A 25,801-nucleotide genomic window follows, 5' to 3' on the forward strand; every position below is an offset into this window, starting at 1 on the left:
CACTTCTGATAACTGTGTAACACTATAGTAGACAAACAGATAGGTAGGAGACCTATTCTCAATACTGGTGTGTGATACCATTTTTATGTATGTACCATACATGGCAGGTGACCACCTCCTGATGCCATTACTTTATATTGTGTGGTAATGGCATCTGCCTCACATGCAATATGTGAAACCATTGTACAGGCCATACCAGTCCTTTGTACAGATGTGTCTGGAACATCCAGATATTTGGAACCTATTAGTGCTTTGTCTGCCTTAACAATGCCCATGTATGTGATATAGTTGCCAAATAGGCCACAGTGAGTGTACTGATACATATGGCAGCATCAGGTATCATACCTGACTGAAACAGCATACTGACACAATGTCTGCTACCCTCACACTTGTCCAGGCTTGTAGGTGCAATACATGAGTCCAAATGCTTGGTTTTACAAGTGAATTGTTCATGTCATGTGTCACATTAAAGGTTGGGAAAGGTGTGGACTGACCTATTGTGGTCTCAAACAGTACATATTAGAAACAAATGGCATCTTAACAGGTGTATGTATACATTTTATATCCACTGTATACCAGTAATGTTTCACACATGTCCCTACATTAGTCAATTTGTCCAACACATTTTGCTGGTGTCTGCACCAACAGGTTGTGAGGTATGCTACAGGAATGTTACATTCTCTTCAGATAGGCCACTGTGATGCAATACAATTAACCCCACAATTGAACATGCACATAAAGCAATACAGCTATTAGTCATAGTTATGTGCATGGTAACTTGCATGCTCTCCACATACCTGGGGTATTGCTAAAGCACAACTGAACAATTCCATACACACCAGCCTCAGGATGCTGTCCTATATGACCAGAGCAACCTATGTAGTTGGGGGAGAGATGTATTGTCAGCAGACTCGCATGTGCCCTGGGTAAAGGATGGCTGCAGCATGTCTGCACATTTACAGTACAGCAGCCAATACTACACAATTTGCTGTCCTTCACCATAGATTTGCACTTCTGTGCATTATAAATCCCCATCCACAACTGCAATCTGACCTGGCACATGCATGTAGATACTGTACAGATACAAGTATGTCTCATACAGTAGTCTACTAATCCCCACTAGGACCTTACCTGCATGCTCCTTGTCCATTGTGTGGGTGCCACCCACCTCCAGCAAGTGGGGCTTTGTACTCTGGTGTCATACTGTGATGGGTGGCCCAAGCTTGGCAAGAAGCTCCTAATTTGGTGTCAGTGTGGGCTGCATGGCTGGGCTCCCACCTGTTGTTGTGGGGTCCCTGGCCATGGCAACAGCCCTTTGCCAGGCATGGCATATGAGTTTGGTGGCATGATGCCACACCTGTTCATATGTACGTGTGCAGGCCCACCTAATTTACCCTGTGGACAGAGTCATCCCACAGGGTGCTCCTCTCCCAGTGATGTTGCTGGACTCAGCCCAACAGTACTGTGTGGATCTATATTATGGCTTCCATTACCAAGTTGCATTCTGCTGGTGAAAAGGTCTCCCGCTGGTGATGTGACATTGCACCTGGTAGACACTAACAGGGAAACACATTACAGGATCCCATACACTTGGCAACAGTATGTCTAGTACCTGAACATGTACCTTGAATACCAGTAGCAAACACTCACAACCATACCAGTAGCCATCACTCACAAACACATACCCCTGTAATCTGTCAGCACAGTATCAACTTGCATTGCACTCCTGGTTCTGATGAGTCATATTGCATGCAGTAAGGGCAAGTTGTTTGCATAATCCATCATTCCTCATTCAGGTCTTTGTAAATGGATGACATTAGCCATCTTCCATGCAGATGGTGTGTGGATGATGCTGTGGCTTGGTGTGACTACAGTGTGTAATGCAGCTGGGACCACATACCTGAGTTCATGTAGGATGCAGACAAGGACGATATGATGTCCCATGGATACTTACAGTTGTTGCCTTTCGGTAGGCAATATATACCTGCTCAGTGGTGATGAGGAGAGTGGTGTGGATGGAGTACATATCCACCTACAGTGATGCTGAGCTAGGGGGGAATGTCTGCCCTAACCCTATCTGCATCAGGTTGTGTGTGTATGTGATCTGATTGGCCACCATTATAGGTTGGGCTGGTATGTTGCCTCCAAGATTGCAGACATATGGGAAGTTGGCCATGTGATTGTCCCTGATGGATGACTCTAATTTGTACTCATAGTTGGCCTTACAGTAATCCACCTGTAACCTTATCTGCTTGTTCAATGGCTGACTTGATGCCAGGTTGGTTCCTGCCCCTACATTGTCCTGTACAGCCACTATAGGGTCTAAGTTTGTGGTTTATGTAATGCTGCTGTCCAGCAAAGGGGATTACTCTACGTTGGTGGAGGCAAGTATGACAAGTAACGTACTGATGAGTCCATACAGCCATGTATGTGTTCAATCAGTTGTTTGTAGTTGGCATGGCCACAAAGCCATAGCACAGTTGGACACCTCTCCAATTTAGTAATGATAATTATGCTCATTCTACTAACCATGGTTGTGTCAAGGCAATGCAACAACCAGTAGCTGTAGAAATGTCACTCTTTTGGGTGCACAGTAACTAAGATTACACACATGTACAGCTGTTTTAACTAACATTCTGCATCCCATGTCTGTTCCCATGAGGTGGACATATACAGCTACTCATACTGACATGTGCATAGCTAATACTTCACATACATGTCTGTTCTAGGTCAGTATGGCACAGTAAATTCACACTCTTGCGGTGCAGTCATCCCTCTCAACCTATCACAACAGGACATTTTGTAGGATGCCATGCATACATGGGTGCAATAGGACAAAATCAGTGATAGTGTCTCAGTATTGCTGTAACATTCTTGAGTCATTCAACAGCACAGTAGCCTTTTCACTGACAGGCATCCCCTGGAGGATGTCCAACAGTCATACACAGGAGGAGAGGAGAAAGGCTAGGAGGGTAGTATTGAGGGTAAGAATTGTTAATGTTGGAAGCATGAGTGGTACAGGGGCCAGGCTAGCTGATATGATGACCAGGGGATGGTTGATATATTGTGTGTGTGCAAGAGACCACATGGAAGGGGATTACGGCTGGGTGTATAGTAGGCAGGTCACAATTGTGCTATCAAGGTGTGGACTGGAGGTGGAAGGGGGTAGGCCTTTTGATGAAGGAACTGTATGCCAAGAGTGTTTTTGGAAGATGACATAAGTGTCCAATAGAGTGATGTTTCTGAAGCTGTAAGCTGATGGTGTAATGATGACTGTTGTTAGTGCATATGCTATGCAATGTGGTTGTGAGATGGATGAGAAAGAAAGATGTGATGACTGTACCCAAGGGTGAAAGACTGGTCATTCCAGCAGATATCAATGAGCATGTTGGTGAAAGAAACAGAGGGGCTGGGGAACTGATGTGTATGTATAGTGTTAAAAGGAGTGGAGCTGGTGAGATGGTAGTGGAGTTTGAAAAAAGGATGGACATGGCTGTGGTGAATACACACTATAACGTGAGGGAGGAGCATAGGGGGTGACATACAAGAGTGGAGTAAGATGCACACAGGTGGAATATATCCAGTGTAGGAAGGCCAGTTTGAAGGAGATTGGAGACTCTAAAGTGGTGACAGGGGAAAGTGTATTTAGGCATCAGAGAATGTTGATATGTGAGATGATGTTGGTGATACGAGATGAGTAGGAGTGTGGGGGCAGCACCAAGGATCAAATGGTGTGAATTGGAAAAGTGTGCTTGTGAGGTGGAGTTCAGGGTAGAGTTTAGATAAGCACTGGGTGGCAGTGACACCAACAAATATCTGGTTAAGTATAGCAGAGGTGGCAAGGGAGACAGCTAGATGGGTTCTTGGGGTGATGTGGATGGAGGAAACAGTACAAGGACACCTGTTGGTGGACTGAGGAAGTACTAGACAGTATACAGAGACAGAGATTGAGGAAGGAGGAGTGAGTGGGATTGTCAGAGAGATAAGGAAAGTAGTCAGAAGTATAAGGAGATGATGTGCATGGCAAAGAGGTGGCAAAGGCTGAAGATGGGCATATGAAGATTTCAATAACAGGTTGGACACTAAGGAGGGATGACATGAACTGTACCAACTGGCTGGACAGATGCACTGAGCTAGGAAATATGTTCAGCAGATAAGGGTAATAGAAGATGATGAGGTATATGTACTCACAAGTGAGGACAGTGTGTTGAGCACATAGACAGTTTTAGAGTCTGATGAATGAAGAGAATGAGACAGAAGGCTGGATGATGTGGGTATGGTGAATCAGGATGGGCAATGGCTTAACAAGGAGGATGTAAGGATAGCTTGGGAGGGTGGCCTAATGGTTAAGGTGTTTGCCTTACAAGCACAAGGTGTGGGGTTTGAGTCTCACAAGGGATAACTGGCTAGGCTTAAAATGGCTCGCAAGGGCAGTTAGCTTAGTACTAATCTATGAACCTATCTATGAAGCTATGAAGAGGATGAATACTGGCAAGCCTGTTGGTCCACATAACACAGTAAACAGAATAGGAGCTAGCAAGTACGGCTGATGCAAGGCAACCAAATTAGTATGACCAAAATAAAAATGCCAGCACCAAGAATGAGCTGAGAGAGCTTTATTAAACTGAGAACTAGACCGGTTTCAGCACATAGCTTTCATCAGTAGAGTAACACTGAGATAAAGGAAAAGCCCAACAATAAATACCCCTTCCAATGAGGTAATATGACATCATTTCCTGTCATGGAATAAAAGTATTATAATTAATAAATACACAAACCTGTAAATACAAAAAGCATGTGTAATAATAATAAATTGCCTGCAACAGTAAATCTGGCACGTGAATATAATATAATAAAGAAAATATCACAATTTATCATTAAGTCCAGGGGAAGGGAGACCTCCAAGTTTCACTATCCATTTTCTTTCCTTGTTATTAAGAATTTCATGCCATCCTGTTTTGAAAGCCCGATTACCTGTAATGTTATCTATAATGCTAAATGAAAATTTGGCAGTGGGATGATTCAATGTATGTCTGTATAAGGCATTGGTAACCCTAGCATTCCTAATATCACCCAAATGTTCAGATAGATCAGACCTCCAGACAGTTCAGGATCAGACTATGTAGAAGGCTTGACAAGTGCATGTGGCAAGATAGACAATCCAATCTGTACTGCAATTACCAAAACAACGAATATTGTATAACTGTCCAGTGTTCCTACTAGTAAATGTTTTGGTTTTGAATATACAGTTACAAAAACTAGTGTCCACAGGGATATGATCCAACTAATTTTTCACCCGTTAAAGTTCTCTGATGAAAAACATCATCCCTTGGTGTTATTTTCTTATAATAAGAGAAGTGGGATCCCAGTGTCTTACCCTTTCTGTACGAAAATGAACACCTATCCCCCCCCAAGTGGTCCTCTAATAGAGTGTGAGATTTAAGTATGTTCCAATGTTTATCCACAATGTCCAGAAGATGCATAGTATTTCTGCCATATGTAGTAACAAATCTCAAAATCTCCCGATTAGTCTGCTTATGATGTTTACGATACTGTAATAGTGTATCCCTAGTCTGATTTTTGGTCCATTGCATAGCTGAACAAACTGTATGTTTAGCATAACCCCTTATTAGAAACCTATTGGCAAGATCTTCATGATGTTGCATCAAATCTTGTTCTGAGGAGCATATCCTTTTAAGGTGTAAAAACTGGGATTTAGGAATATTGTTGATAGCATGTTTTGGATGAAGACTGTTAGCATGTAACAAGGTGTTGTATTCAGGAAATTTATGGTATACAGAAGTTTTTAAGGTGTTATCTGGTTGACGTTATAAAAAAAAAAGTCAAGAAAACGTATTTCATGTTGATGGTAATCAACCGTAAACTCCACACCCCATATATTGTCATTAAGATGTTCAACAAACTCCTGTAAATAATCACTACCCCCTTTCCAAATGAGCCAACAGTCATCCAAATACCTTCTCCAGATGTCAATTTCAGGTATATGTATGTTATGTAGTTCATCATAGATGTGTTCCTCCACATATCCCATGTAAAGGTCAGCATAAATCGGTGCAAATGAAGCACCCATGGCTGCACCCTGTATCTGGCATGGCGTTATTTAACCAAAAGTCTAATGCAGCTAATCCCGCCCAGTGTGGAATACTGGTGTACAGAGATTTGACGTCTACATTAACCAATGTGGCTCTAATTGTGAATCCGAAACAATTTGCAAAAATTCTGTTGTATCCTGGAGACTAGCTCTAATCAATGGTAAAAGAGGTTTAAGTTTATCCGTGAGGAATACAGACAAGGGTTCCGTAAGTGATCCAATCCCAGAGACTATGGGTCTACCCGGCGGTTGATGAGAAGATTTATGAATTTTTGAAAATAGGTATAAATACTGTTGTGATCTGGTGTCATCAGAAATACCTGCCATCAACTGCGTCCTGTAAGAAATCATCAATTTCTTTTTTAAAATTGGGGGTGGGGTCAGTGGTCATTCTCATGTAGTGATGGGGGTTAGACAGCTGTCTATTTCCCTCATCCCAATAATAATCGGCATCCATGATGACAACCGCACCACCCTTATCAGCAGAAAGAATAACTATATTAGTGTTGTTCCTGAGGTGTGTTAAGGCTAGTTGTTCAGCCCTAGATAAATTATGTTTAATGGTATTTTCTGAACACAGATGAAAATGTAGATCTTTGATAACAGCCTGCTGAAAAATTGCCACATGTTTGTCCATCTGAGGGTTGAAACTAGACCGATGGAATCTAAACTCAGAAGATCTTTGAGATGGATTTTGTTGATCCTGTTGTCTGAAAAACAAGTTGAGATTATTTTTTCTACAAAATGCTATAATGTCAGAAACTAAAGAACTTTCATCAACAAAAAAGCCAGGGATGAATCCAAGACCTTTATTTAATAATGTGTGTTCTTTGTGTTAAAACATATTTAGAAATATTATGTACATTAGTACACTGAGTATCTATTTCACTATTGATAAACAGAGGTCTTCTAAGCTTTTTACCCTTGTGTTCTCTTCCTCCCCTATGTTTCCTACCCCTAAAGGGTCTTCAGATGTACATCCCCTTTTAGAATCTGGGGAATCCCCAATGCTTATGGATTCCGTGTCTGTTGTAGAAGACTCCTCACCGGAGGTGGGGTTAGTAAAAACACCCTTTTTCAGTATAGATCTTGGTCTCTTTTTGCGAACATATATATGATTCTTAGTGCCTTGGACAAACCTTACCCCCTTATGCGACTCAAACTGTCTACCTCTATTCATAATCCTCCCTGTCCCTCGAGAATTTGTGTAGTTTCTCAGCTTTTAAATTGTTCTCAAGAACCATAAGTTCCTTAGACAATTTGCTCAGGTTGTCTTTGAAATTGGTATGCTCTTCAAACTTTTTCAAGTCATTACATATTTTTTCAACTTCCGAAATATTAGGCCGAACTGTTCTATCATAAAAAGATGCCAGTATATTGACAAATGACATAGATGCTTCTTGCTGGGCTTGTTGCCAATCCTTAAGTAAAATATCATCAGGTGTGCCAACCAATGGTTGTACTTTCGTCCTGAGCCCCCTTGGGGTTATTTTTTGATTTTGGTAAGCTTTAAACAGTTTTAAATGCCATATATTTGTCCTTAATGTTTTGATTTTCTTACCCAACTGGCTAAACAGAAGAAAGCAACCGTCAACTGGATCTAAGGTTTGACATTCAGTAGAACCCACTTGCAATGTACTAATGCCAAACACCTGAATATCATCTTTATCCGCACACAGGCCGGAAAGTAATTTTTGTAGATCCATGACAATAAGTTGCCTAAATAAATAAGTCAGTATCAGACAACCAGAGCAAATAGTTGGTACAGCCTCAGCAAATGTGAAGGAACAATATTAAATATCCCAAGTTACAAATATGTATCAGTTTGAGCCGCAGAAGGCGGAAAAGATTAAGCCTATATCAGTGTAACCAAATAAGTTGGTTGGCTCATTTATCTGATACATACACAGATAGTATATATTTTTATATCATTACTAACAAATAAACAGTCCACCATAATGAACCTCAAACCCCTGGTAGTTTAACAGTTAACCTATGATAAAGAATTCAGCTTTAGGCACATATAATTAGTGTCTCAGTAGTCCTGACCTACACAGTGGCTAATGTGCTAAATACACCATAGCAACTAGTCCAACCAAGATGAAATAACTATATCAAAAAATACAAACTAGTGTAATCCTGATAAAAAAATAGCAACTAGTAACCATGTGATGTATTCATAGATGACCAAAAAAATAAAAATGAAATGGTCAAAAAACTAATGCCATAAGTTTAAATGAAACATGAGGCAATTTATTATTAATACACATGCTTTTTGTATTTACACGTTTGTGTATTTATTAATTATAATACTTTTATTCCATGACAAGAAATGATGTCATATTACCTCATTGGAAGGGGTAGGTCAGGACTAGTGTCTGAGACACTAATTATATGTGCCTAAAGCTGTATATGTGCCTAAAGCTGAATTCTTTATCATAGGTTAACTGTTAAACTACCAGGTGTTTGAGGTTCATTATGGTTGACTGTTTATTTGTTAGTATATATTTTTATATCATTACTATCTGTGTATGTATCAGAGATAAATGAGCCAACCAACTTATTTGATTACACTGATATAGGCTTAATCTTTTCCGCCTTCTGTGGCTCAAACTGATACATATAACTTGGGATATTTAATATTGTTCCTTCACATTTGCTGAGGCTGTACCACCTATTGGCTCTGGTTGTCTGATACGGACTTATTTATTTAGGCAACTTATTGTCATGGATCTACAAAAATTACTTTCTGGCCTGTGTGCGGATAAAGATGATATTCAGGTGTTTGGCATTAGTACATTGCAAGTGGGTTCTACTGAATGTCAAACCTTAGATCCAGTTGACGGTTGCTTTCTTCTATTTAGCCAGTTGGGTAAGAAAATCAAAACATTAAGGACAAATATATGGCATTTAAAACTGTTTAAAGCTTACCAAAAATCAAAAAATAACCCCAAGGGGGCTCAGGAAGAAAGTACAACCATTGGTTGGCACACCTGATGATATTTTACTTAAGGATTGGCAACAAGCATCTATGTCATTTGTCAATATACTGGCATATTTTTATGATAGAACAGTTCGGACTAATATTTTGGAAGTTGAAAAAATATGTAATGACTTGAAAAAGTTTGACGAGCATACCAATTTCAAGGACAACCTGAGCAAATTGTCTAAGGAACTTATGGTTCTTGAGAACAATTTAAAAGCTAAGAAACTACACAAATTCGAGGGACAGGGAGGATTATAATAGAGGTAGACAGTTTGAGTCGCATAAGGGGGTAAGGTTTGTCCAAGGCACTAAGAATCCTATATATGTTCGCAAAAAGAGACCAAGATCTATACTGAAAAAGGGTGTTTTTACTAACACCACCTCCGGTGAGGAGTCCTCTACAACAGACACAGAATCCGTAAGCATTGGGGATTCCCCAGATTCTAAAAGGGGACATACATCTGAAGACCCTTTAGGGGTAGGAAACATAGGGGAGGAAGAGAACACAAGGGTAAAAAGCTTAGAAGGCCTCTTTTTATCAATAGTGAAATAGATACTCAGTGTACTAATGTACATAATATTTCTAAATATGTTTTAACACCAGGAGAACACGCATTATTAAATAAAGGTCTTGGATTCATCCCTGGCTTTTTTGTTGATGAAAGTTCTTTAGTTTCTGACATTATACTAATCTTAACTTGTTTTTCAGACAACAAGATCCATCTCAAAGATCTTATGAGTTGAGTTTAGATTCCATCGGTCTAGTTTCAACCCTCCGATGGACAAACATGTGGCTATTTTTCAGCAGGCTGTTATCAAAGATCTACATTTTCATCTGGGTTCAGAAAATACCATTAAACATAAATTTATCTAGGGCTGAACAACTAGCCTTAACATACCTCAGGAACAACACTAATATAGTTATTCTTTCTGCTAAGGGTGGTGCGGTTGTCATGGACGCAGATTATTATTGGGATGAGGGAAATGAGAATGACCACTGACCCGACCCCACCCCCAATTTTAAAAAAAGAAATTGATGATTTCTTACAGGAGGCGGTTGAGGCAGGTATTTCTGATAACACCAGATCACATTTAACAGTTATGGATCCTGCGAAACAGTACTTATACCTATTACCAAAAATTCATAAATCTTCTCATCAACCGCCAGGTAGACCCATAGTCTCAGGGATTGGATCACTTACGGAACCCTGGTCTGTATTCCTCACGGATAAACTTGAACCTCTTTTACCATTGATTAGAGCTAGTCTCCAGGATACAACAGAATTTTTGCAAATTGTTTCGGATTCACAATTAGAGCGACATTGGTTAATGTGTACTCTTGACGTCAAATCTCTGTACACCAGTATTCCACATTGGGCGGGATTAGCTGCATTACACTTTTGGTTAAATAAAGCCGGTATGTATCCCCCTGGCTTCAATACATTATTGATCTGTATGACTGAACATATTCTCACAAAAAATGTTTTTTATTTCAAACAGGATTGCTATTGGCAGATACAGGGTAGAGCCATGGGTGCTTCATTTGCACAGATTTATGCTGACCTTTACATGGGATATGTGGAGGAACACATTATCTATGATGAACTACATAACATATATATATATATATATATATATATATATATATATATATATACACCTGAAATTGACATCTGGAGAAGGTATTTGGATGACTGTTGGCTCGTTTGGAAAGGGGGTACTGATTATTTACAGGAGTTTGTTGAACATCTTAATGGAAATATATGGGGTGTGGAGGTTACAGTGGATTACCATCAAAATTAAATACATTTTCTTGACTTTTTTTTACAACGTCAACCAGATAACACCTTAAAAACTTCTGTATACCATAAATTTCCTGAATACAACACCTTGTTACATGCCAACAGTCTTCATCCAAAACATACTATCAACAATATTCCTAAATCCCAGTTTTTATGCCTTAAAAGGATATGCTCCTCCAAACAAGATTTGATACATCACGAAGATCTTGCCAATAGGTTTCTAATAAGGGGATATGCTAAACATACAGTTTTGTTCAGCTATGCAATGGACCAAAAATCAGACTAGGGATACACTATTACAGTATCGTAAACATCATAAGCAGACTAATCAGTAGATTTTGAGATTTGTTACTACATATGGCAGAAATACTATGCATCTTCTGGACATTGTGGATAAACATTGGAACATACTTACATCTCACAAGACCACTTGGGGGATAGGTATTCATTTTCGTACAGAAAGGTAAGACACTGGGATCCCACTTCTCTTATTATAAGAAAATAACACCAAGGGATGATGTTTTTCATCAGAGAACTTTAACGGTTGAAAAATTAGTTGGATCATATTCCTGTGGACACTGTAGTTTTTGTAACTATATATTCAAAACCAAAACATTTACTTGTAAGAACACTGGACAGTTATACAATATTAGTTGTTTTGGTAATTGCAGTACAGATTGGATTGTCTATCTTGCCACATGCACGTCAAGCTTTCTACATAGGTCAGACATCCAGACAGTTCAGGATCAGAATATCTGAACATTTGGGTGATATTAGGAATGCTAGGGTTACCAATGCCTTATACAGACATACATTGAATCATCCCACTGCCAAATTTTCATTTAGCATTATAGATAACATTACAGGTAATCGGGCTTTCAAAACAGGATGACATGAAATTCTTAACAAGGAAAGAAAATGGATAGTGAAACTTGGGGGTCTCTTTTCCCCTGGACTTAATGATAAATTGTGATATTTTCTTTATATTCACGTGCCAGATTTACTGTTGCAGGCAATTTATTATTAATACACATGCTTCATGTATTTACATGTTTGCGTATTTATTAATTATAATACTTTTATTCCATGACAGGAAATGATGTCATTACCTCATTGGAAGGGGTATTTATTGTTAAGCTTTTCCTTTATCTCAGTGTTACTCTACTGATGAAAGCTATGTGCTGAAACCGGTCTAGTTCTCAGTTTAATAAAGCTCTCTCAGCTCATTATTGGTGCTGGCGTTTTTATTTTTGTCCACATAACACACCTGTGGAAGCATGGGTTGTTTAGGGGAAATGGCAGTGGTGTGTTAGCCAGACTGTTTACTGAGGTTTACCATTGTTTATTCGAACAGAAAAACATTTTCCGTTCAAATAAACGAATGGTAATACAAAAGTAAAAAAACTACAGTTCACAATGTCGAACCAAATGCCCGACGCATTTGACTCAACATTGTCGAAATCACCACGTGATAGCCATATAGGAGCTGATGTAAATCAAACTCACTATACAGCCATCATATTTTTGCAGAGGGAAAGCCCCCCTGCACCCTCCACATACCCCCTATTTATGTATGCTAACTCCGAGATCGCACTACAGTGGGGATGTGGATGAATTTCCATTCCCCATTGTACTGCGATATCCATGCAGATAGTCAATTTCCACTTATGAGTGGAGTCGACTATCTGGTGCACAACTGCTTGTGCGTTCTCCATTGTTTTTTGGCACATTGCAGCCAAGGTTGTTCGCACAAACAATAGTACACCGTTTACTGATATCTTGGGATGTGTGAGGTTACATGAAGTGAAAGTGCTTGAGTACGGTGTTAAGAATGAGGTTGATGTGCAGAGCTGGGATAACAATGACCAGTCATGGGGGTAAGAGTAGCAGGGAGGTGAGGAGTACTGGTCAGCAGTATGGTGTCATGCACGGAAAGGGCACTACAAATGTGATGTTTGCTCTGAGACAGTTACTGATGGAATACAGAGAAGGTACGGAGTTGCTCTGTGCCTCTCTGGACATACAGAAAGCATATGACAGGGTGCCTAGACAGAAGTCATGGTATCGTATGATGAAGTCATGAGTGGAAGAGATATATGTAAGAGTGGTACAGGATATGTATAAGGGTGGTGTGACAGCACTGAGGTCTGCATTGGGACTGATGGATGTGTTTAAGGTGGAATGACATCAGGGATGAGCTGTGAGCCCTTTCTGATTTGCAATGGTGATGGACAGGTTGACAGACATGATCATACGGGGGTCCCCATTGACTGTTTCTTGCAGATGACTGATCTGTAGGGAACAGCTTTTGGAGACCCTGTAGATGTGGACATATGCTCTAGAGAGGAGAGAAATGAAGGTTAGTAGCACTAGGACAGAATATGTGTATGTGAAAGAGAGGCAGAATAGCGGAATGTTAAGTATGCATGCAGTACAGCGGGCAAAGGTGGATGTGTTCAAATGATTGGGATCAACATTTCAGAGTAATGAGGACTATGGAGGACAGGTGTAGAAAAGAATACAGGCAAGGTGGTGAAGAGTGTCAGGAGTGATGTGTGACAGACGAGTACCAGTAGATGTTGATATGTAAGGTCTACAAGAGGGTAGTGAGACCATCTATGTTATATGGATTGGAGACAGTGGCACTGACAAAAAGGCAGGGGTCAGAGCTGCACTTGGCAGAGTTACAGATGTTATGATTTGCACTGGGTGTGACATAGGTGTACAGGTTTAGCAATGTGTATATGACACGCTCAGGCCATGTTGGACAGATACAAGACAATGTTGGAGAGGCAGCATTACATCAGTTTGGACATGTGCTGAAGAGGGGTGCTCAGTATATTGTGAAAAGGATGGTAAGGATGTAGCTGCCAGGTAAGAGGAAGAGAGGAAGGCCTCAAATAAGGTTTCTGGATGTGGTGAGAGGACATGCAGGTGGTTGGTATGAGACAGCAGGATTCAGAGGAAAGGCAGAAATGGCAACAGATGATCCACTGTTGTAATCGCAAATGGGAAAAGCCATCAGACAATGAAGGGGGGTGTTGTAATGTCAGTCTTCACAGATTTGGCAAGGATTTGACAGATATAAAAACACAACTCTATGGAAAAATGACTACAAATATGTGGCACACATATGGTCAGTGTGTGCAAAACACTGGACAGTTGAATGGTATGAGCTCAGTATCTAATACTTCTGCAGCAGTAGTGTACTCTGCACATGTATAGTTGTCTTATATTTACAAGACAAAATGTGTATCATAGTTATATGCACATGTAACTTATGGATATGTACAACATCCCAGGTAGCTGGACTAGTCACTACAGACAGAGCCACATGCTATGGGCCATCAAAGCTGTTCAGCAGTACATCAGTACAGCAAGTCTTGTTGAGACATACGTTTTCAAACCCCTATTTCCCATTATTACAGACCACCTACTGCATTCAATAACATGCTTACTTGTTTCACATACCTTTTTTTCTGGATATTTCACAGATATAACCTTTCTTATTTTTTTTCTCACACTACTTCAGCTTTGCACTGATGGACCGTCTATGACAGAGGTGGTTTGAATAGATGGCAGCTTGTCTTTTGTAGATATTGCTCATGAACATGCGATAGCCTGAGCAACAATTGGTGTTCCCCAGTTGTGGACTGCATGCCGAACAGCTGTGTAGTTATTCCAATAGCGAATGTCATGGCAACACACTCCTATAACTGAGTACTCCATGTGGGTGCTGGCCTTTCCCTTACCTGTGAGGAAGAGATCCTGGAGGTGTGCGAGCTAATACCTCTTAGAACAAGACCTGTGGAGACAAGCCAACTAAATGGTGAAGATTCAAGACTTAGGGGCAGAAAGCGAGTACTGCTGTCATATGTTTTGAATACTGCTTGTTTAACAGTTTGTCTGAACATGCTACTTCTGCTTGGGTTTCAGTCTGACAAATTTCTGTGTCTGCATAGCTCTCAGCTGTAGGGCTATCCACATAATGGCCACAGGTTTGCCTGTTATGTTTGTTATGTTCCCCAGACAGGTGTTGCCCTGGGCAAATCAGTTGCATACTCTGGTGACTGCAATCAGTACATACCAACAACCATTTGTGTTTCAGATTTTATATCCCTCAGAAAAGATATGTTACAACAAACCCTGTAACACCAGCAATTTTCTCAGTATATAACAGCAATATTTCAAGTATGACCATGTTTTTGGGCTTCAGTCCCAAATTATGTGAGGTTTGCTACAGATGCTATATAGTAGCAGGTTGATAGGTAGGGTCCACCATTATTTTATTCCGTCATTCCTGCTGAGGGGAAAGGGTGGACAACATGTGGGACTCTGTACATTCAAGAAGTTGGTGTATGGAGAATGCTCTTAGATGCCCTTGTAACATATTTAATGTAGGGGCGAGTAACAACTGTTTTAAAACTAGTCTATTAGAACATGTAAGACATTCTATAGCTGTACATTTCAATAATTCTCACCATGGGGGTAGTACTCATGAAAGAAGATTTATGTACAGACTCTGTTTAAATTCTTAAATGTGATACGTTATCACCTAGGGGGTTAAATGTGTAGTGTAAGTGTAGGCTGTGTATATACATGTAACTAAGTGTAGTGGGTTACAAGGTACTGCTTTTGAAAAAGTCTGTTTCTCAGTTTGGTCAAACAGACATAAAAGAACAACTGTTATGTACTGAATCAATGTAGGTTTTTAAATGTGATACTTTATCCCCTGGGGGGTTGACTAAGGAGTGCAATTGGAGGCTGTGTATTTAAATGTACGCAAGTGTTAATTGCTTCTTCTAATTAAGGCAATTACTTCTTGTAATGTGTTACTCCTTGAAGGCTTTGGCAAAGACATCAGAGTAAAATTAACTTGTGTGAATTACTGGCTGTATTTTTGTTTACTATCTTCACTCATTGTAGCTGTGTTGCTAAGAGGTCACTGCATATGTCTGGCCACTGTGTATGGCCTATCATAGTTTTGTAGCAGCGCACTGCTCGCTTATTATTTGGACTGGGGGGGGGGGCAGATGCAAGTGTCATGGGTCCTTTCTTATCCAAATGTGCATGCTGGCCCAGTTATGGGTGGTCTATCAGCAGCACATGTTTGCATGGGCATTTAGAGACATGTATAGTGCTCAAATATGCTTAGCAGCACATGTTTGCATGGGCATTTAGAGACATGTATAGTGCTCAAATATGCTTAGCAGAGCTAAAGTACAGTTTTGTACCTACCATAAATGTAGATGTTCGAGGATCCACATTGCTGCAGTCCTAACTATTGGGGTAGTCCGCTGTCCAGTCGGCCCGAATACCAAAGTATATGGCTGACGTCGGTCACGGCGCATTAGACTGACGTCAGTACGTCAGGGTACTAATGCGCATGACCGACGTCATATCCTCAGTCTTTTCTTGCCCCAGATGTCAGAAGACCCTAAAAAGACAAGGCCACAACCAAAAACACAAAACATACCTGCACCAAAAGTATAGATAATATATACAAAGGTACCAGAATATAACCTCACCAACACAACCACCCCTAAACACAGAGGGGAAGGAGGGAGGGTAAATTGGACTGCAGCAATGTGGATCCTTGCACATCTACATTTATGGTAGGTACAAAACTGTACTATGTTCTTCATTCCACATTGCTGCAGTCCTAACTATTGGGTAGAATCCCAAAGCAGAGGTAAGGGAGGCTGGCAAATCAGAAGGAAGCAGGAGCTGATAACATGCCTTGCAAAATAGCTGTTGCAAAACCAGCCCTAGACTTAGAGTAGAGAGGAAGGTGGTAATGCTTAGAGAAAGTATGTACTGAACTCCAAGTAGCTGCCTCCAAAATATCCTTAGTTGCCACCCCCCTTAGAAATGCTGTAGAAGTGGCAGTAGCCCTAGTGGAATGAGGCCTAATCCCAGCTGGAATCTCTTTGCCATGATGGGAATAACAAAATGCAATGCAAAACCCAATCCACCTAGAAATAGTTTGTTTTGAGACAGGCTTGCCCTGCGAACTCAAAGCAAAAGAAACAAACAACTGCTGAGACTGCCTAAAATCCTTAGTCCTGCTCAAATAATAATGCAATTGCCTGTGTACATCTAAGGTGTGCAAAATCTTTTCCCCTTTATTTTGGGGATCTGCATAAAAAGTAGGCAAATGAATAGTTTGGTTTAAAGCCACACTAGAAACCACCTTAGGCATAAAGGAAGGATTAGTACGTAATGATACCCTATCCTTATGAAAAATCAAAAAAGGCTCTACCGCCATAAGGGCCTGCAACTCAGAAACCCTTCTAGCAGAAGTAATGGCCAACAAAAAAGCAGTCTTCCATGACAAATATTTCAATTCAGCAGTAGCCGCAGGCTCAAAAGGTTGTAGAGTAAGTTTCTCCAACACAAAATTGAGATCCCAAGCAGGAGTAGGAGCTCTACGTGGGGGTCTTATATTCTTTGCCCCTCTAAGAAATTGCTTGAACAAAGGATGCGAAAACAATGGTGGGTCACAATCATAGTGAGCTGAAATTGCTGCAGCATGAATCTTAATGGAAGAGAAAGACAAACCTTTGTCCAATAACTCAGTAAGATATTGAAGAGCCACACTCAAATTAGGCTCAGAAATCTCCAAATTGTTTGCTGCACTCCAAAATAAAAATCTCTTCCATTTTTCTGCGTACACTTTCCTTGTACTAGGTCTTCTGGCTTCCATAATCACATTTAAAACTTGTTGAGGAAGTTGAGACCTGCTGTCTTTCAAAACAGAATATGCCAGGCTGTTAGATGAAGAGATTGAAGCTTGACATTGAGCAGGTGACCGTCCCTCTGAAACAACAGGTGTGGAATCAAGGGTAAAGGCCATGGAGGCTTCCTTACCAGACTCCTCAGTAATGGGTACCAGTGCTGCCGAGGCCAATCTGGAGCTATTAAAATCATCCTTGGCTTGTCTTGTCTGACCTTTAGAAGCACCTTTGGGAGAAGAGGCAGAGGTGGAAAAGCATACACATGAAGATTTTTCCAACTGAAAGAAAGAGCATCCACTTTCCAAGCTGTGTGATGAAATCCCTTCGTGCAAAACTTTGGCAGCTGGTGGTTTTGTGGAGAAGCGAACAGATCTATGTCTGGAGTTCCCCATGACACTGTCAATGTTTGAAATACATGAAGATCCAGTTTCCACTCGTGGGGATCCATGATTTGTCTGCTTAACACATCTGCTAAGGAGTTCTGTGCTCGGCAGAAACCTTGCCTGAAGAGTTAGTTGCAAGCTGAGCGCAGTCTCCCATAAAATCATTGCTTGCCTGCACAATGGGTAAGAATGCGTTCCCCCTTGTTTGTTGATGTACCACATGACAGTTGTGTTGTCTGTTAGAATCAACACCTGCCCTGGAAGAAGTAACTCCTTGAAAGCCATTAATGCAAACTGGACTGCTAACATCTCTTTCATGTTGATATGTAGATGCTGTAGTCTGGCAGGCCACTTGTCTTGTATCCACTTTCCATTTAGATGAGCTCCCCAAGCAATATCGGAGGCATCTGTCGTTAGAATCTGACTTGCCTCTGGCCGGGTCACAGAGAGTCCCTTGTTTAGGTGACATTCCTGAGCCCACCACAAAAATTCCTTTTGAATGCAAGGTATTATTTGAATGACAGTGTCCAAATCCTGGCAGTGCTGTGTCCACAGATTTTTGAGATACCATTGTAGCTTCCTCATATGCAGTTTGGCATTGGGAAGCACCAGAATACAAGATGCCATGAACCCTAAGGCTTGAAGGACTGTCCTTGCAGTCAGCCCGGACTGAAGAGATAGGTGATGGAAGTAACTGGAAAGATTCTTTTGTTTGTCCGGGGTTAAAAGGCCATCTGGGCTGCTGTATTCAGTCTCACACCCAGAAAGCACATGTCTTGAGAGGGTACTAGACTGGACTTTATTTCGTTCACAGAATACCCTAGGCATCTTAGCACTGCTATGACATATTCCAAATGCTGTAGAAGGCCTTCCTTTTCTCGAGCCAGAATCAGGCAGTCGTCCAAGTAAGGATAGATTTGAATTCCTTTTAGCCTGAAGTAAGCTATCACTGGAGCCAGAACCTTTGTGAATACTCTGGGCGCAGTAGATAAGCCAAAGGGCAATGCAGAAAACTGATAATGAAAATTTCCAGCTCGAAAACGCAGATACTTCCTGCAACTTAGTCTTATTGGCACATGAAGGTAAGCTTCCTTTAGATCTAAAGTTACCATCCAGTGATCTTTGCCCAGCAGAGGTAAAAGTTGTTGTAACGTCAACATTTTGAACTTGGGAATATCCAGATAAGTGTTGAGGATAGACAAATCCAAAATTGGTCTCCACGTGTTCCCCTTTTTTGGTACTAGGAACAGGCGAGAATAAAATCCTAGGCCCCTTTCTGGCACAGGAACTGACTGAATAGCCCCTATTTGGAGCAACAGAGAAATTTGCTTGTGAGCCTCTTTTCTTTGTAGAGGAGGAATGTCTGGCATGCCTTTGAAAGGAGGCAAGGTATGGAAATAAAACCTGTAACCGTGGTGAATGATATCCAGAACCCATCTGTCTTGTGTAATTAAATCCCAATTTTCTTTGAAAAGAGACAGTCTTCCTCCCAAAGGTGCTGCCAGGCGAGAATGTACTGGCAGCTGAAAAGGCAGGTCATTGGGTCTGCTTACGAAAGGACTGACCCCTGCCTTCACCAGAAGTCTGAGCAGGTGAACTCCCTGTCCTAGGCCTAAAAGAACCTTGAGCTCTGCCTCTACCACGTCTAGACCTACCCCTAGACTGGGAATCATAAGCAGGATAAGTCCACCCCTTAGCAGGCCAATTTCTACTAAACTTCGGAGGCTGCACCTGCAAAAAATCCTTAACAGTTTGCATAGACTTAGCCTTATCCTCCATTTTCTTTAAAACTGCTTCCACAGGCGAACCAAACAACACATCAGACTGTAAAGGAGCATCCAAAATCCTTGTCTTAACATGCTCAGCTAAGTTCTGATCCCTCAACCAGGCATGCCTGCGAAGAACAGAACCAGTAGCAGCCACCCTCGAGGAGGCCTGCACAGCATCAAAACCACACTGTAAGGAATGCTTACCCACCTGTTCAGAAACATGAACTAAATCCTGCAATTCCTTACACTCAATACCTTCAGCCAGAGCATCCACCTTAGACTTCAATTGTGAAAGGAGATAATTCTGATATTTTAACATATGAAACTGACAATTCAACGCCCTCATGGCTAAAGTGGAAGAAGTATACACTTTCTTTCCCCATCTATCCAAAGCCCTTGCCTCTTTATCAGGAGGAACAGGATTTTTAACCACAGAAGCCTTCATCCCTTTAGGCCCCTGAGAGACAGTTTCTGGGTCTGCCCTAGGACTCTTAAAAAGATACTTATGGGCTTCAGGCACCCTGTAGTACCTATCCGGTTTAACTGGGGCAGGAGGCAAAGAGTCAGGATTCAGGGAAGCCTCTGCAAAAACATCTTCTACCACATTCAAAACAGGAGGTATAGCTAAAGGCCTATGCTGGGGTAAAAACAAGAATTCTCTAAGCCTCTTCCTGGAATCAGAGAAATCTTGACCTTCCCATTTAAAATGCTCCCTCATGGAATGCAGAGTCTCTGAAAATGAAAAATCCTCAGGAGGCGAAGCTGAAGGAGTAGAATCATCCAAATCAGAATCAGAATAAGGAGGATACTCCTGCAAATCTTCAGCCGAAGACTCAGAAGCCTCCGAACATTGCTCAAAACTCTCAAACTCAGGTTCCACCCTAGGCCTCTTATCAGGAGGGGGCATAGAACCTCTAATCATTGTAATTAAATCCTCTGCCATTTTTAGCATATGCTTCTTAGGCAAGGACCCTGAAACACTCGGAGAAACCCCACTGAAGCTGAAGCAGGCCTGCCTCTTAAAGAAGCCTTAGAAACAGAAGGCGAGGCCCTAACCACCTTAGGAAGAGAGGGAAGAACAGCCACCTGAGAAGCCCCTTCAGGCTGGCCTACTTCCTGAGATACATCCTGTAACAATAAAGTTTCTCCCTGAGACTCCAAAGAAACTCCTGGCAGAACCTCCGGCTCCACTGAGCCTTCTAAAGAACCGACGTCCGGGACTGTCGGTTCTTCCACTCTAGGCTTCCCTGCTTTGTCCTTGCGCTTTTTGGCTGAAGCGGGCGTCGGAGCATCCGACGGCATTTTGTAATTACAACGCTTCCCAAACACTAACCTGGCACAGTCTAACCTTCTCTTAATAGTGCGTTTGTTAAACCTAGCACAAGAGCGGCATCCAACAACGTCGTGCTCAGGCCCTAAACAAGGTATACACAAAGTATGGTAATCCCTATGAGGTATCTGTTTCCCACAAGAAATACAGTTATTCACTTTTTCTGACATCCGGTTAAATACTGAGGCAAGAAAAAAACAAAATATTCCCCAACGGGGTACTTAGCCAACTTTGATTCGGTCTGAAACTCTGACTTCAGAAACTTTCAGAACGCCAACCTGCACTCGCAAAAACAGCTTCTGCATCGGACCATGCGGCAAAAAAGACTGAGGATATGACGTCGGTCATGCGCATTAGTACCCTGACGTACTGACGTCAGTCTAATGCGCCGTGACCGACGTCAGCCATATACTTTGGTATTCGGGCCGACTGGACAGCGGACTACCCCAATAGTTAGGACTGCAGCAATGTGGAATGAAGAACATCTACTGGTTATCATTTCACATTTAAGCAATGTGTAAACCTGCTAAGCATAGCTCAGCCCTGGTAACCATTGTTCACATTCCAGTCTCATAAAATAGCAGAGTAATGACATCATGTAATAAGTTTATTTAATTTCCTGTACATAACATGCTTTTATGTGCTCTCATTACAGTAGCAAGTGGTGTGACTATGCTGTCCAGGACACTTGGGTATACATGGGTAGTATCACATTTTTTTTATTATTTTTTTATACATGGGTAGTATCACATGTTATATGCACTCACACTTGCATGTTACACCAGCTACCACTGGCTGATGAATACGATTCCACACATATTGTATTACAAAATTAGTACTGTTGACATTGCTTTTCCATATAAAGTTAGATTGCCCATTGTAGTACTCCAACCATGCACCTCTGCATGCAGAGCTGGGAATCTGAGTACTACACTATCTTGTTCTTGGTGTTTCAGCTGTATGTGTTTATGCATCTCCTATTGGATATTAATATATTATATTAACTGTAGAGTACTATGTTTTTTTGCCTATGTCATTGAGGACTGCCGTCATGTAGTAATGGCATACAATTCAGTTTCAAACGTCCATCTTTCATGACATTCATGCTAATGCATAACATGTTTGTTGTCCACGTCCACTTCCTGCCTGTCCTCTGTGCAGATGCGCAGATGTCAGGTATTGCTAAGGAAATACAACCATGTAGGTGCCCACATAGTTTTGTACTGTGGGCCTCGACACTGCTGCTAGCTCCAACAAATGGGACGTCCTTCATGTGGGCCTTGGCCCTATTACTTGCCTGTGTGGGGGGCATTACAGAGGTGGCGGCCTACAGATTCACAGACAGTAGGTGGGAATACTTCACAGGACAGGACATCTGGAGACAGCACAACATGGGGTACATAGAATAACAGATTCTATGTCATCATCACTGCTATTATACACATGGTGGGTTGATAGGTTGACAGGGTTTGTGTGGACATGCATTTAGTGAGTGACTTCACATCTGATGGTGATATGTCTCTGACATACCTTTCCACTGGTATGCTGTCCACAGACTGGCCACATGTCCTTGGAAAATCAGTCAGGGACTCTGGGGAACACAGCCAGTAAATACTAACATCCACTGGTATTACTGCCTTCATATTCCTCATAAAGGATATGTTACAACAAAATAAAGCAAACTTGCTCAAAGGAGCATGTACACATAAAACAAAAAAAAAAAAAAAAAAAAAAAAAGTGTCAAAACGCTGAGTAATCCACAAACTGGTAGGAAAGAGAACAAAAGAACTGTTTATTCACAGACTAAGCGCTTTCACCCTATGTCCATAGGGCATCAGAGTGAATCAACACAAAAAACTCTACATTTATACAACTCTAAAATACAACATGCCCACTACTAATTATAAAATGCTGTGCCAATTAATTCTTAAAGAAATATAGTTAAAAACAAACATTAATAAATGTTCTATAATAGTAAATAACTGGATGACTAAATAAAAAGGTTGCATTTGTAGACTGACAAGACGCACATGACAGCAGACAGGGGCGGTGTGTGATACATGGGGGGGGCACTTTGGATGGGGAGGGTGGTTGGGAATCGGATGCCCATGAGCCCTCTAGATGGTAGTAGTAGTAGTGGGACTGATGTCCCCACCCGATGGCGGTCACCACTACTCCTTCACGGCCCCAAAGGTGGCTGTGCTGGGGGCTGAGCTAGAGAGGCCGGCTGCCCCTCAAGCTGTGCCATTCTGCTCTCCACTCTCCACCTGGCGCAGTCATTCATCCAGCTCCGAATGGAGGACACTCCACACCATGCTATGGACCTCTCGCCGGGTGACAAGATCCTCCCCACGCCTGCATGCAAGGGGAGGATGAGCCCCATCCCCTGCAGCGGTTCCACCCAAGGGTGGTGCAGGTCCAACAGATGAGGGACGTCCGGGTTGGGTCCCAGACATGCTGGGACCTGGTGCCTCGGCCAGGTGGGGTAGAAGAGGCAGATCCACCAGCCTTTCCGAACATGTTATGGAGTAAGAATTAACAAGGTGTATTGGTTAGTCATGAACAAAACATTTCAACATTCGTCAAAACCAAATGCACGAGTGTTCCAACTGACCCTGAACAATGGAACTGTAACAGTGGCATGGCAAACCGAACATGCAGAAATGGAATGGCAGTCAGGATTGCAACACAATGCCAGGTATATTTATGGCAACAGGCCAACAACAATGGTTATTCAACAAGGTATGTTCGTATGCACACAGTTTCAAATATAATAACCAAAATAGAACAAAGACCCCAACAGTAAATTTTGGTAACATACTCATATTACATTTTGCAATTACTGGAGCAGATGAGTGGTGGGGGAAGAGGAAATAATTCCATTAACAACTCCATTCAGTGATACTTCAATACACTACTGTCCAATACTCTACAGTTCTCCCCTCCCTTAACCTCTACCTGGGCCATGGAGCTACTACAGCACATACACACCTGTACATATGTGCACCTGGAGTACTATGGGGCAAGGTATAATAACTCTACATACATAAGTATAGGGGACTCATACCTGTCATACTTACTAGTGCAAGTATCAATGTGTTCCTTGCCCTGTTCTGCAAGTGTGCTTTTGGCATACTTGTAATGTGATGTTATCTGGGTGCAGGTTTCTTGGCAACAGGGGAAACTATCTGTGACACCTGAGAAGCCTATATTGGCCAGACTGCATAGTGTAGATGGCTAGCCTGCTTCTATTTGTAGGACTGAGGCTGCTCAGCAGAACGTTTGTACACATTTCATACATGTACCCATCATACTGCTTCTGCAAATATTTACCTGTGGGGAAAACATCTGTTCACAATAGATTAGTGTGCCAACCAATATTCAAGTTTACAGCTGTAGAACTACAAAGACGTTAGTAGCAGTCCCTGGATTCGAACAGTGGTGTGTGGGTGCAAAAGTGAACTACAGACCTAGTCCTTATCAGACTGAGCTACACATGCTACTTTTTTTTTTTTTTTTTTTTTTTTACCAAATGTCTTATTTGTTTTCCATAATAACAACAAAAATCAGAAAAAAAAAACGTTGATGTTACTGTTTACACGATATGAGTGGATTAAAACTAGACATTTGGACATTTTAATAAAACAGACTTCAATTTAGAATCAAGTCACACTCCACTTTTGCAGTCTGCACCTGTTAGTGTCTCTCACTTTCCTGTACATTCAGGACTACATACAGCTGAAATGCAACAGTTAACACAAGGCAATATGGGTAGGGCACAGTACAACACATTACTGAAGAAAATATTTACTTTCGCATTTTGTCATTTATTTCAGATCCACATTCTGAACTATGCAGACAAACAGTGCTAAATCACTTCATCTCAGTTACTGCATGCAGCAGCAGCTACATAACTGTACTTTTCAGATACAAGGCAAAAGAAAGATAACAGTTTGTGGTAGTCAGCTTTATTATTTTTGACATAACACTTTCTATAACTCAGAAATCCACGGTTAGTATTACTGATGATCTGCACAGGATGACTGCTTCTCATTTGTAACTGTTACAGTAGCCCTGACACAGCAGTTTTTTAAGCAGGTTCTTTCAGACAGCCTAGTACATATCCGACTCTTCCTCTCCTCAATTGTACCTAGTTTGCTACATACCTCTGTATTACACAGAAGCTGGCACTACTGAGTTTTAACACTGCCAGCCTGACACATGCATTTATTTAGTACAGTTAGAGTACAATTACATATACAGACAGTATTACCTTTACTAGTTCCGATTTATTACAGCAGATATTTACCAATATTTCTGTACTCACCAAACTCTTGGCGCAGTCGGACCAAGTGCTATGCATGGGCATCAAGGTTTGCGTCCTTCTCAGCGGCAGCTGTATGGAGAAAGAACACACATTAAGCACACCTGTACAGTAACATATACAATTTTTTAAATAATTAACTTACAAATACACACATTGGATACTTACAAACTTCTGGGACCTCCTCCACTCCTGCCTCTTGGATCCACTGGGCCAAGAGCTCAGCCCACCTATGCTTTAGGTTGTCATAGTGATGAAGTACCTGCTCACCAGCTCGGGGAATGCCAGTGGCACTGGTGAGATCACATGCCAGATGGTCCCTGGCCTCCGCTTTGTACTGGGAGCCCTGGTACTGGCC

General features: G+C 41.5%; 1 protein-coding gene across 2 annotated transcripts in view; it reads right to left on the reverse strand.

Annotated features, from left to right (window-relative positions):
• CCHR1.PART0H6orf118 (chromosome chr1.part0 C6orf118 homolog) overlaps window positions 1-25,801 on the reverse strand; it is a 1,239,312-nt gene that overhangs the window by 1,188,973 nt on the left and 24,538 nt on the right. For both annotated transcript variants that reach the window (XM_044069560.1, XM_044069550.1), the window contains exon 2: window positions 25,447-25,515. The gene's annotated coding sequence lies outside the window, so the exon portion shown is untranslated. The remainder of the gene's footprint in view (window positions 1-25,446; window positions 25,516-25,801) is intronic.

The sequence above is a fragment of the Protopterus annectens genome, chromosome 1.part0 (assembly GCF_019279795.1).
Source record: "Protopterus annectens isolate FY-2018-M chromosome 1.part0, PAN1.0, whole genome shotgun sequence".
In the NCBI taxonomy this organism is placed as follows: Eukaryota; Metazoa; Chordata; order Ceratodontiformes; family Protopteridae; genus Protopterus; species Protopterus annectens.